Source organism: Tupaia chinensis, unplaced genomic scaffold (assembly GCF_000334495.1).
Source record: "Tupaia chinensis unplaced genomic scaffold, TupChi_1.0 Scaffold144991_2, whole genome shotgun sequence".
Taxonomy (NCBI): Eukaryota; Metazoa; Chordata; class Mammalia; order Scandentia; family Tupaiidae; genus Tupaia; species Tupaia belangeri.
This window is the reverse complement of record NW_006204851.1, coordinates 3279094-3293119: the sequence shown is the minus strand read 5'-3', so window position 1 is coordinate 3293119 and position 14026 is coordinate 3279094. Positions and strand designations below refer to the sequence as shown.

At 39.1% G+C, this 14026-nt stretch overlaps 1 pseudogene; it reads right to left on the bottom strand.

Moving 5' to 3' along the window:
• Positions 1-501: 501 nt before the first annotated feature.
• LOC102470588 (L-lactate dehydrogenase B chain pseudogene) lies at positions 502-1507 on the bottom strand (annotated as a pseudogene).
• Positions 1508-14026: the final 12519 nt, after the last annotated feature.

Genomic DNA, 14026 nt, shown 5'->3' with positions numbered 1-14026 from the left:
GGGAAAACAGTATAGAAAGCAAACATAGATACCAGAGACAGTGTAGGAGGAGAGTGGGAGATGGCAGAAGGTAAGAAATAGGGAATCAAGGATGGGAAATGGAAAATTATTTGCTGACAATAACATGTTTGTTGATGTGCTTGATTGAGACAATATACAGTGTACTCTGGATGGAAAATCTTATTTTGTATGCTGTAATGATGTACAGTGAATGAATGCAAATAAATAAATTTAAATAAAATAAAAAAAAATCCCTGGCTTAAAATTTGAAAAAAAAGAATGTTGGTGCAGCAAAAACCATTTTTTTCCACCCAAGAGTAATTTTATTTGTTCAAGGGCTCACATTGCAAGCATTAAACCAAGCATGGGCTTTGATTCTGTGGGGTCACATTCACACATTAAGATAAAAGCAAACTGTGATCCACATATCTGGATAGAAAATAAAGGCTCATGGTTAATCATATTATAGTTTTTAAATTTCTCCAGCCTAGACCTTAGTAGTCACAGGTCTTTCAGGTCATTCTGGATGTCACACAGTGTATCTACACTCTTTTTTGAGCTGAGCGACCTTGTCATCTTTCAGCTTCCGGTTGACAACACTGGTCAATCTCTCAGCATTGAGGATACATGGAAGGCTCAATAAGACTTCATTTTCAGTGCCATGCATTCCCTTCACCATGGGCGATGCTGGATGAATCCTGGACAGATTTTTCACCATGGATTTAATGAGATCAGCCATACTTAATCCAGTTGCCCAGTTGGTGTATCCTTTTAGCTTGATGACTTAATAGCCACTCTCAAGCAACATCATTTGCACTTCCTTCAAATTTTCACTGTCATTGTCCATTCTCATTTCTAGATTCAATTCCTGAAGAGAAACACCTGCCATATTCAGTCTACTCCACACGGCCACACTTGAGTCATCATGGTCTCCCCAAATCCATCCATGGCAGTTGGTGGGATGAACGTCAAGTTTTTCAGCCATGAGATAGTGAAATCTAGCAGAATCCAGGTTACGCCCACTTCTAATCACATGGTGCTTGAGAAAGCCATTTAGTTTCCAGGTAACATACATAAGAATGACCACTGGATTGGAAACCACAATTATGATGCAATCAGGGCTGTACTTGACAATCTGGGGAATAATGAATTTGAAGACATTTATGTTTTTTTGTGCCAGGTTGAGACGACTCTGCCCCTCCTATTGATGGACTCCAGCAGTCACCAGCACAATATTGGAATTGGTGGTCACAGAGTAATCTTTATCTGTTACAATTTTAGATGTCTGAAGAAATAATCTCCCTTACTGCAGATCCATCATTTTTCCTTTGAGCTTATCTTCCAAAACATCCACCAGGGCAAGTTCATCAACCAGAGACTTTCCCAGAATGCTGATCACACACACCATACCAAATGGTCCAACACTCACTACAGTGATCATATTGTTGGGGACCGTTGCTGCTTCTTCTGCAACTAGCACGATGAATTTATCCCTAAGAGTTGCCATTGGGCACAGGGCAGAGAAAGTTCTCGAGATGCCTGAAACAGTCGCTCAAGGAGGACAATGTCAGCTGTGTGCTTCTCTACTGCTGCAAAAGCCATTTTTGAAATGGTTCAGTGGCAGCAAATACATTGTGTAGTGGAGAGAAGCCTATGTGTAACAAACAATATGTAACAAAGTGGGATAGCTATTTTCATATTATATGTAGTTTATAAATCTACACAGATCCCGACTGAAGCAGTTCCTTGAATCTGAGTTCCAGTGTTTGCTGGAGTTGGCTTGCATCAGCTCGTGAAAGCTGATTGTGGATATATCATCCTCACTGTCTGCTTGAAATTGATCATGGTAGGGGCCCACAGGTGGTGGTGTGGTTAAGGCACTGGACTACCACATGACTAACCACTGTTTAAGATCTTATTTTGAAAATCATTCCAGTTCACTTGAAAATCACTCAGGGTATTTATGTGTGCATGCCCAAACTCCTGAGAGGGGAATGGAGGAGAAAGAATTGCAGTGTGGCCATTCTTCTCAAGGGGTGATTTCTTACTTTCCCTCTCTCTCTCTCTTTCTCTAGTAAGTGCATGCACCCTATGACAAAAACCTAAAAGGAAAAAATAAAGAAACAAAAAGAAAAAGAAAAAAGAAAATGAAAGGAAGAAAAGAAATTGCCCATGGTAGGAGTATTTATACTACAAAAGTCATCAAATGCCACAAATCAAGGCTCTCTTGCACTCCTCTCTACTCTGAAGGCAGTTATTAAGCATTTCCCAAAATGCCATACCACTGGTTAATACTACCAGTTTATCTTCTGAGCTTGATAAGAAAACTTAACAAAAAGAGTTGTCAGTTTTGATTTTTATAGACTAAAGAAATATAAATTTTATCTCTAGGTTGTCAATATAGAACAAAAACTATACTACTGACAAGGAATACCTTCTGTATTCAAACTGCATGGGTGACAGGTCATGGGATCTGTTTTCAAATTCACAAGCACTTATGTGCAAACTTCCCAAAGTTTAAAAGCAATGGCACACTGGCTATGACCTTAAAAATAAATAGGTAGTTCTTGGAAGACTAGACCAGAACATGCATCCATAATAATAACAAAAAAATTATAAAAACAAAAATCAATTAGTCCCTAAAGAAGAAGCTTTGACTGAAGAGTAAACAAACAAACAAACTTCAAATATATTGAAAAATAACACCAACACAGGTTCAAAGAATGGTTAACAAGAAATCCTTTTTGACAAGACTATAAAATATTTGACTTATACTGAACTTTAGTGTGTTGTTAACTTATAGGTAGTAGATTTTAGATTTTAAACAATTGGTAAGGTTATCCAACACCTTAACAAAGCTAAAAGCAAAGAGCATTTTCCTTTGATTCACTTTTTCCCTTCCTTTTCAACCTCTCTCTCTTATCAATTAACATAATGTCTCTACTATAATCTATCAGTGTGGGTCTAAACCAGGGGTCATCATTCTCTCTTTGTAAAGTGCCAGATAGTAAATGTTTTAAGCTTTGTATAGGGTAAGATCTCTGTCACAATGACCTAACTCTGTAGTTGTAGCATGAAAGCAGGCATAGATGGTACATAAATGAATAAGTTGTGGCTGTGTGCCAATAAAACTTAACAAAAACAGACAGTGTACTGAATTTGGCATGCACAGGGTCTGACTTGTTGACCGCTTGTCTGGGCTGCAAAATGTAGTGAAGTATTGATCTTGCTTTGGAAATGCTATTGTGCAGAGCCATGTTTAACAAACTGGGGATGGGAGTGGAGATATGTATCAGATTCACCTATGGCCCATATCTTAACTTTGCAGAATCTCTTATTCTAAAATGATCAAAGGCAGGATTCAGGTATTCCCTAGTTTCCTAGCCAATACCCATTTTAGCATTAAAGACATATTGTACTAGATATCATTCTAGGCCATAAATATATTACAAGTTTTTCCTTCTTGGTTCTTCCCACATATCTTATAAAAACAAGACTGAAGAGCTTTTCTTATTTGTTTCTTTTTTATTAGTTTTTTTTTTTCCTTTTTTGAGATTTTTTTTTGCTATAGAGGACATGCACTCACCAGAGGGACAGAGAGGAAAAGCAAGAAATCACACCCCTGAGGGGATGGCCACACCACAATCCCTTCTCTATTCTCTTCTTGGGATATTGGGCTTGCCCACACACATACTTGTCATGAGAGTCAAGCCATTGAGTCCAGGACTCAAACTGTCTTAATCACTTTGCCACTAGATGGCACTTTTTTTCTATGGGCTCATGTGTTTGTCAGAAAGAGACACAGAGAAAGAGATAGCAGGGAAGTGAGAAACCACTTCCAAGCGGGGATATAATGCCCTTTTCTTCAGTCTCCTCTCAAGATTTTGGGCACACATGAAGAAGCACACTGAGTAATTTTCAAGACACCAGGTCCAGGACTCAAACTCCATAGTCATTCAGTCATGTGGAATTCAGCACCTAAATAAACTTCCACACCACCCAGTGACCCAGAAGTGCATTTTTTAAAAAGTAATATCTAGCAGTAGGTGTATTAGTTTTTTAGGGCTGCCTTAACAATGACCGCAAACTGGGTGGCTTAATACAACAGGAACATATTCTCTGACAGTTATGGAGACCAGAAGTCTGAAATCAAGGTGCTGACACCATTTTTTTACTCTGGAGTCTCTGAGGGATCTGACTCGTGCTTCTTATCATGCTCCTGGTGGTTACCAGTGATCCTGGTGGTCCTTGGCATGCAGCTGGATTACTCTAACCTCTCTGCCTCCATAATCATGGGGATTCTCTCTGTGACTGTCCCAAGGTCTTCACATGGCCTTCTCAAGACACCAATAATTGGCATTAGGGTACACCCTAATGAAATATGACTTCATCTTTTTTCTTCTTGTATTTTTTAAATTTACATTTAATTGCATATCTCTTTACAGCATACAATGTTTCTTTTTCTAACATGAATACCATGCATATCAGTCCAGACAAAGACATTACTATATATATTATTATCAGCAAATAGTTTCTCATTTTTTTGTCAATTAAAAATAGTTTTACTTTTTCTTCTTCCCCTTTCCCTTCCCTCTTCTGAAATATTTTTTTTCTTCTGAAACATTTATTTCTCTCCAGTCCCCCTTTTACTAAAGAGAGGCATAAACTAACTTATTTGCAAAAAAAAGTCTAGTCTCAATTTGGTCTGTTATTTGCAAAAGCCCAATAAGAATTCAATTTCTAATGCAAGGTAACAGATATTATTATATTATTGAACCTATTAAAATAACCATTCTGCCTCAAAATAAGAATGCTCACAAATATTTTCCAACTGCAGAGGGATCAGGAAGGGAGAAAAATTTATGCTTCAATTTAAAAAAATTAACAAATTGCTGAACCTATAAACAACTCAAAACAAAAATCCTTAAATCTGAAAGACAAAGCATAGAATTAAACCAGTAATGTTTAAGTCAAAAGTCATAAAATTCTATTTCATCAGTTCAGTCCTACGTAATCTTTCTTTTGTTGAATTTTCAGTGTTACTATCATCCGATCTTTCCGTTTAAATCCTGGAAGTTAACATTAAACATTATTATTGATATTTTTAGACTTGTCCCTACCATTAAGTTGGCCATTTTCTGGTCTTTTTTTTTTTTTAATGTTATTGCCAGATAAGAGAAAGGGGGAGGGAGAAAGCATCCCTTTCTTCACAATGTGGTCACATTGCAATCCCTTTTCCTCCATTTCTACCTCAGAATTTGGGGCACATATGCACACACGTCTGGTGTGTTTTTCAAGTGATGGGGAGGATTCAAACGGCAATTGGCTACATAGGATCCTGCTCCCTTAACCACCACATTATGGGGATGGCCAAAAAGAGCATTTTTAATTGAAGAAATATCAAGTACTACAAGATATAATCATTATTTTTCTGAGAGAATAATCAAATGTTAGATTAAGGAGAGGATATAAAATGTTGCCCAATAAAGTAGGACATTACATAGTATACACATAATTACCAATATTGCTTCACTTAAGGGGCTTGGAAACACAGAGAAAAGAGAATAAAAAAGAAGGAAGTAGGGATCAGCAGTTGGCGTAATGGCTATGTCGCTGGACTCCTATGTAGTCAACCACAGTTCAAGTCCCAGAGCCAGTAGCTTGAATTCATGCCGGGCATATGTGTGTGTATGCCCAAGATCCTGAGAGGAGATTAGAGGAGAAGGGATTGCAGTGTGGCCATCCCCTCTCAGGGGTTATTTCTCGCTTTCTGTCTCTCTGTCTCTGTCTTTCTGATGAGTGCACGTGCCCTACAGCAAAAACCTCTATTAAAAAAAAAAAGGAAGTAAACACGTACTCTTCTTAAAGTTCTAAATAGTAATAGGTTCCCCAAATGACAACTGAACCACTAAGCAATGGGCAATAATTTCTCATGCACAGAGCGGAATCAACCTTTTTTTTTTTTTTTTGTAGGGGTTTTTGCCATAGGGCATGTGCGCTCGCCAGACAGAGAGAGACAGAGTGACAGAAAGTGAGAAATCACCCCCCAGGGGAGATGGCCATGCCTCAATCCCTTCTCCTCTATTCTCCTCTTGGGATCTTGGGCACCAACGCACACGTGCCCAGTGTGAGTTTTAAGCCACCGGGTCCGGGACTTGAACCGAGGTTGACTACATGGGAGTCCAGCAACATAGCCATTACGCTAGCTGCTGGCCCCAGGAATCAACCATTTTCATGTACAATGTGCATGTTAATATTGACTTACTTTTGATGAAAGAGGGCCTAGCATTTCTCTCATATAGTCCTACATCTGAAGCAGTGCTTCTTAAGAGGACAACTCCTGGGAGATTATAAAAATTATCTGGAGAGCTTATACTGCCCAAAGTCTGATAGACTACCTAAGGAGTCATCTGTTCCTCCTCCATAACCTGCCTTGGTGAGCCATTATTACAGATGGGAATGTGGTATTTCAGTTCATTGGTGCATAAAAATAGTAAGACATTGCTGATAGAAAGTAGCTATATAGAAAAATGCATGCATAAATGTGAGACTATATATAGGCTTACACTGGTAAAAGACAGGATGCATACTTATATTCATAGCAGGAAGGAAAACTTCAGTAACTTCATTAAATAATTAGAGTATAGTGAATGTGTTTTAAACTGGTAGGTGATATTTGTATTACTGTTACAAAATTCTAAAAACAGCCCTGATAACCTTTATAGCATTCTCAGAAGGCACTTGGGCTATTATATTATAGAAGCACAAATAACTTTGGATCAGTCTCGTATGCTCTATTAAGTTAGCTACCCCTTCTCCTTCCAACTCATTTTGATTTGTTTAGCCAAATTTCCTGTTCTTAAGATATCTAGGAGGAAAAATGAGACACATATGCAAATAAACTAATACACTAGAAGATAGAAGATAATATATTTCCCAAAGAAAATACTAAATGCCAAGGACACTCATAGGTGGGAGAAATAACATCAGGCTAAGAGGAAAGCATTGATCTCCGTTTATCTCCAGACCCCTCCATTTTTTTTTTCTCAAGCAAAAGAACAGTTTTTGGTGCTTTGGGATAAGTTAGACACCGACTTTTTGTGGTACTATTATTATAAAAAAAAAACTTAGCCCTTTTTTTAAGAGGAATTTTGCTATAGGGTTATGTGCTCACTGGAGAGAGAGAGACAGAAAGCCAAAACTCACTCTTCAGGGACAGGGGTGGCCATGCTGCAATCCATTCTCCTCCATTATCCTTTTGAGATCTTGGGCATACATGCACATGTACCTGGTATGACTTTTAAGCCACCAGGTCCAGAACTCAAACTGGTTGACCATGTGGGAGCCATTATGTCATCTGCTAGTCCCAGTCCTTTCAATATTTGATTCTGACAGTTTCTGATATGTAAGATTTTGCACCTTGGAGCTAATGATTGCTCTGTTGAAGAATGTTCCCCATTATACAGCAGAGATCTGAGAAAAAGATGTTATTCTATCTTACTCTGTTCAGACATGCGATCTCTCAGTCATTTCCAGTCATAAAGGTTGCTGTCTAATCTTTATGGGTGTAATTATTTAGGGCTTTCAAGGGAAGTTAAGCAAAACCTATCTCCATCAACAAGCATTCAGGCAGCAGGTGAAGAAGTAAAATAGATAACATAGTCCAAGCTCAGGCACTCCTATACTCAAACACACACACATGCACACACACATTTGCATATATGTGCACGTGCACACAACACACACACACACAACTGACTTGGAAGCTATGTGGTTGAAAGTGGGAGATTCAGGGCCCACTAAGATGTTTACTTCTAGTACTTATATATATGAGGCTGGGTTTGAAGCCTCCAGCATGTTTGGAGTTAATTCCTATTAGGTTGGACTCCGCCCCCTCTCCCAAAGGTAAAGCAAGGTTTTCAGGCATCACTGCAAACAGCAGCTGGGATTCCATCCCCATCTGACAAGCTGTGAGGAGAAGTTACTTCTCACATCTGAGCCCTGAACAGAGGGAAGAAGTCAGTCAGCTTCGCTGTCAAAGGTAAATATGCAACTTGGGCCAAATGCAGTTAAAACAGCTGAATAAGACACTGTTTTTCTCTCCCCTTGCTGAGCTCCCCTCTGCCCTTACTTTCTCAGGCTTCCTGTCCTTTCATCTCAAAGCTCAGCAAAGCTGTTTTTTTTTCTTAAAAGCAGCCTGGCACATTTTTACTTCCTCATAGTCTGTTATTCGCACAGAGGCTAAGAGGAATCCTGACTGAATTCTTATTTCATTCTGACAAGGTTTGAGGACCTAAGGGTTAAGTGCTGGCTGATTTCTCCAGGGGGGTTTGTAACCTGAGGAGAGGAAGTGCAAGTCTTTGGGAGTGGAGAGAGGGATTTTGTTCTGACCTGTCTATATAAGTAAAAGTGGATCTGGTTTGCTGAAGTGCGGGATTAATCTTAGACTTGACTAAATTGGGACTGAAACAGGGTGATGAGGTTAAACTGAAATGCAGATGCTGAGGCCTAAAAGACCACATTATTCAGCAAATATTCATGCGTTCCTACTGTGTGCCAAGCATGATGATTTTCGGAAGAACCTAAAATAGATGAACTATAAATCTATTATTGCAAAAAACACTTCACTAAGTGGTTCCATTTTGTGGTAGGAAACTAAAAGCAAAAAGAAATCTAAAGGTGAGAAGAAAATCACTGATATAGTGAGGTTCTACTTTTTGGATGACTTCAAGTCTTCTGTATTACTTATGAGAAAACAGGGTCTTCTTCAGTGGAAGGGAGAACTGACACCTATGCTTGCTGTTAGGTATGCCACAGATGTTACTTCATTTGAATTGCAAGCTCCATCATTACCATTTTATAAATGAAACTAAAACTAGCAGTTTTAAGTGATTTTTCTCAAGTTTACATGCCCATAAGGGGCAGATCTCAGGAACCTGTCTTAGATCTGATCCCCAAATCTGGAATCTTTTCCATGAAAACAGTATTCTTTAATCATTAGTTCCCAGCTGAATCAATGATTTTTTAAATGCAAATTCTGTTATGATATATATTTTGAATAAGCATTGAGGTTGATCCTGATATAGGGAGGTTAGAGCCCCCACTTTGAGAAATGCTTGGAATAAACCCTGCTGGCTCTCAACAACTTTGAAGTGATTGGGGAAACATTCAGTCTGCCTTCTTCCTAAACTGGCCAGATTAACTCAATGGAGGTAGTCACCTGTGATGGCACTTTATTCCCAGCTGAGGCCATGGAGTATTGGAACTAGAGGGTAGCAATCGTAGGCTGGAACTATGAACCTAAGGGGAGATGTTTTGTCCATTAGCCTATTATTGATAGGGCTCAACAGTGTTTTGCCAGGGCAGCTGGTAGGGGCAGTTTCAAATTGACTTGAGGATGTGAGCTCCTAGACAACTGATTGATCAATGAAGGTGGTGGCACCTGTTTAGCCAGACTAAGAGATGGAATGAAGATCTCTTGTTGACACCACACTTCCAAAAGCACAAGACAGAGGAACTCAGTGAGTAGCATTTTTTGGGTAAGGAAGGGATAAACTCATATGAAATTCAGAGAAATCCTTGTTTCCTTCTTTCCAATCTCAAACTCTGGAGAAAGGAAATAGCCCCCAATGTAGAAGTTCTTTTTACAAGCTCTGTCTCTACAAACCCAACTCTATTTAAAGTCGATCTAGGTTTTCTATTGTTCAGTTGGTTTTCTCTCTCCACTTACTCTCTGATTTCTTGCTTTTTAACACCTTACCTGTGTGTGAGCACCTCCCCCTCAGGAGGAAGAAATGAAAATAAATTAATTAACACAACACAGATAGTGTTGCTAGTCTTTCCAACCCTGTTTAAAAGTGGAGAAAGGACCAGTCATTGGTGTGGTGGTTAAGGTGGCCAGATCCTACATAGCCAACTGTGTAATTTGAGTTTTGGACCCAGTGGCTTGGAAAACACACTGGGTGCATGTTCATATGTGCCTGTAATCCCAAAAGGAGAATGGAAAAGGGATTGTGGTGAGGTCATCCCCCCTGGGGATGCTTTCTCACTTTCTCTTTCTCTGTCCAGGGAATATACCTATGCTGTAGCAAATAAAAAGAAAAATGTAGAGAGAAAGAGGAAGAAGGCTTAGAAATAGGCTCAGGAACAAAGACAACTGAAGAATTTGAAAGAAAAGGCTTAGGTCAGAAGTAGGTTTCCTTAGGGCCTAGCAATGGCTCAGTGGTTACACAACTGAACTCACATGGGAAAGGTCCTATGTCCAGAACTTCCCTGAGCATGCTAGGTACATGTACACCAGGTGTGTTTGTGCTCATGATTTGGGCCAACTGAGACAGGATGGATTGTGGCGTGAAGACCCTATTGGGGTTTCCTGACTCCGTCTCTGTTTCTTTTTCTCTGAAGAAATAAATAAACTAAAAAAATAATAAAATAAATCTTCTTAGGGCCATTGAGAAACAAAAAATAAAGCCATTTGAGTGACTATATTATGATATAATTTTAGGCACAGAAGAACCTGAAAAAATTCCCATTTTGGAGCTATCCAGAGGAAGAGAAACTTCTGAGGGACAGGTGGCAAAAAATCAGGATAAAAATGCTTAGTAAGTGGTGAGATTTTTTTTTTTTTTAGTCTATGTGTGAAATAGAAAGATCTAGAATGATCAGATCACTTACATATCCAACTCGATAAAGGGGTAACATTAGTCAAACAAATTTCTCTGCAGGTAGACTCCACTTACTGGAAACATATGCCTCAATATCTAACTCATTTCCTAGGAAAGTCTAAGATGTCTTGAAACAGGATTGGCTGATAGGCAATGCAAACTGGAGGCTGAAGAGAAAGTACTGTTAACATTTTTTGCCAACACCAGTGCCAATAAAGTTTCATTAGAGACCAGTCCTAAACTAGCAGTCTTGCAGCTGCATTTTCCTCAGCAGCTGTGACTCAATGGCACCATTTCTGACCACTTTATGTTCTGGTCTTTAACTCACTTTCTGTTTTGCCTGGGCCCTATTACCCTTAGTAATGTGGTACTTTCCTTAACTCAGTTGTTGTGCAAGAAGTTTGAATGAAAACAAAAGGATTTGTCTTTTTCTGTGGGGATTGTGGAAATAAAGGAATTGGTTCGGTTTTGTTCACCAAGAAAAACGTAAGAGCAATGTTTCTAGTTTCTTGGATACTAAGAAAGTGCCCATTTATAAGACGGTACACATATAAGAGGACTTCAAAAAGTTTGTGCAGTGGATAAGCACTGTGCATTGGGAGCTGGATCACACATGGCCAATCACATATTGAGTCCTAGCCCCAGTAGTTTAAGAAGTATGCTGGGCACATGTACTTGCATGCCCACAATCCTGACAAGAAGGAGAAATGGAAGAAAGAGGATTGCAGTGTGTCTGTGCCCCATTGGGAAGTGCTTTCTCTTTCTCTCTCTGGCAAACACATGCACTCTCTTGCAAAAAAAAAATTAAAAATGTTTTTGAAAAGTGCAATTAAAATATGAATTTATTATAGTGAAAATTTGAAATCCATGCATTTCATAATACTCATTTTCCATGAGCTTTTTGAGAATTACACATAAAGGTAAAAATGTGCAAACAAATTATTAAAGGCTTAACAGTGGGAGAGAGACATTGCTTATTTGGGGGAAAAAGGCTATAGGCAACCAATCAAAAATCTGAGTTGATGAAGGACTCTCTTCTGGAGGACAGTGACCAGCTATTCTCCATTTTCTCTGAGAATGTAACAAAAGAAACTGACCTTAGGTTGTAATAGCAAAATTTTATAAAGGAATAAAACACATGATTTATTGACAATAATATTTTTAAACTACTGAGAAAAACTAGATTTCACTTCTCTAGAGACTTTGAAAGTAGTAGAGATAACCACTTCACATTCATGGCTTCGGTGGATTTCCTGAGTCAAATAGGTTGAGATAACCTCTACCCGTGAAGCTGTGTTAGAATGACTAGCATATCTCTGAGATTAGTGAACATTAGACTTGAGTAAAGACAGTAAATTCAGAACACACCTTATGCTTACATCCTAATTTTTACAACTTTCTGGCCACACTCACTGCCTCTCATTAAACAGGTATGTGACTGTGAGAAATAGGCCTATGACCCATTTAACAGATGGAGAAACTGAGGAATGAGTGACAATGTAACACCTAATGAGAGGTTCAGCTGCAATTTTCTCGATGCCTTGTTACTGGACCACTCAGCAGGAGAAATAGAGTGAGTTCTTGGTTCCTAAAATCCAGTGTAGCTGTGTAGCTAGTTAGTCCAGAGCAGGAAAACAAAGCTATTGTGCCCATGAAGTAGACAAGGGTAATCGAGGTAAAATGAAGTACAGTATAAAACTGTTTTTGATTTATTTATATGAATACCAAGTAACTTAGACAGCTCCTGGGAATAAACTTGGCTTGCTTTGAAGGGCTGTCATGAAGGCTATTACTCCATTGCAGGCGAGGAACTGAAGGCATTTGTTAGAATTCACTTCTTTGTCCAGCACATGTGAACATATGGCAGTGTGCGTGCTTGGATTCCACCACCCTTGCTCCCAGGCTAGCCATAGGAGAAGGTAGGTTGGGACTCATTCTGTCCTCAGAAAATATGGAACAACTGGATCTCTGAGATCTCTTCCTTCACTATATAATGTCAAGTCTATGATTCAGAAAAATGTATAGGCTTCATCTCTAATGTTTAATTTTATGATTGATTTAAACTTGATATTATTTGAATCCTAGAGAGAGAACATTGGAGAACTATCTGTGGCATTGAGTCCAACCTGCTATCCATGGATTATGCTGGCTCACAACCTAAATTGGGTGATCATCTCATCCAAGATTAAGACTTTCCTGGTTTTATCACTTAAGAGTTCTACATCCTCAGTCCCAGGCAAACTGACATGGTTGGTTACCCTAGTCCTATGTGAAATAAGGACAATTAATTCTTCCTCAAGTTGAAAGTATTTAATCTAAATTCTGAAGGACAATGAGTTTCTTTTTAAAAGCTGAATACATTTCATTTAAACTGAATTTTAAGATTTTACCTTCTTATATCTCAGCTTGAGCATGCCACTTTTAAAATAACATCATGGTGACAGTAGTTCGTAGTATTGTAGTTTATTTAACAGCTTTATTTGTCACTGATGAGGACAAGCTTGAATCAGAACTCCTTTCCTTATTTCAGTTATAGTCTGGGTACTACCAACTGACATAGTCTTTTCTTCTACCTTAAGTTCTCTGCCCCTCCTACTGTTTTTTCTTTCCCTTCCTTTCTTTGTTTCCTTCCTTTTTCCCTCCATCCCTCATTTCCACCCTCTCTCCCTTCCTTGCTTCCTTGCTAGAGGTGTGTGCATGGCACAAAACAGGGAAGAAGAGAAAGAAAGCCCCATTCAATGGGTCCTGGTCAAGCCACAGTCCTTTCTCTTCCAATTGTCCATCCTATCAGGTTCCTGGGCATGGTGCACATGGCATGAAGCTGATGGGGACTGAACTTGAACCCCTGTCGGTCATGTGGGATTTGGCTTGTTCTGAGCAGAACCTAATCTCTGTGCTCCTAACCTCTGTGCTATGGGGCTGGCCCCTTCTACCTGTATTTGTACTGAGATTCTTGATCTTGAAGTGATGACATCAATGGGGGTAGGATATGGAATTAGTTCTAACTACAGGTGCTGAACTTGAAATAGCTAATGCTCTTTTTCTACTGATTTACACACTATGTCTGGAGAAATTGGCTTTCCTCCTATCTTCCTTGTCTTCTCTAATTCTTTTTTATTTTCCTTCAAAAAATAGCATCTGTGTACTTGTGAGAACAAGAGAGTAGAGAGGGAAAGAACCTCTACAGGGTCTGGTTATGCTTCAGTCCCCTTCTTCCAGGCCTCCAGTCTATTGGATCCTGGGTACTCAGAGCATTTCAGCCCAAATGGGCCTAGAGATTATAATCATAGAGACTTTGACTTCTCTTAAGCAGCATATTATTGCTGTGCCACAGAGCCAACCCTTGCTTTCTCATTCTTTCC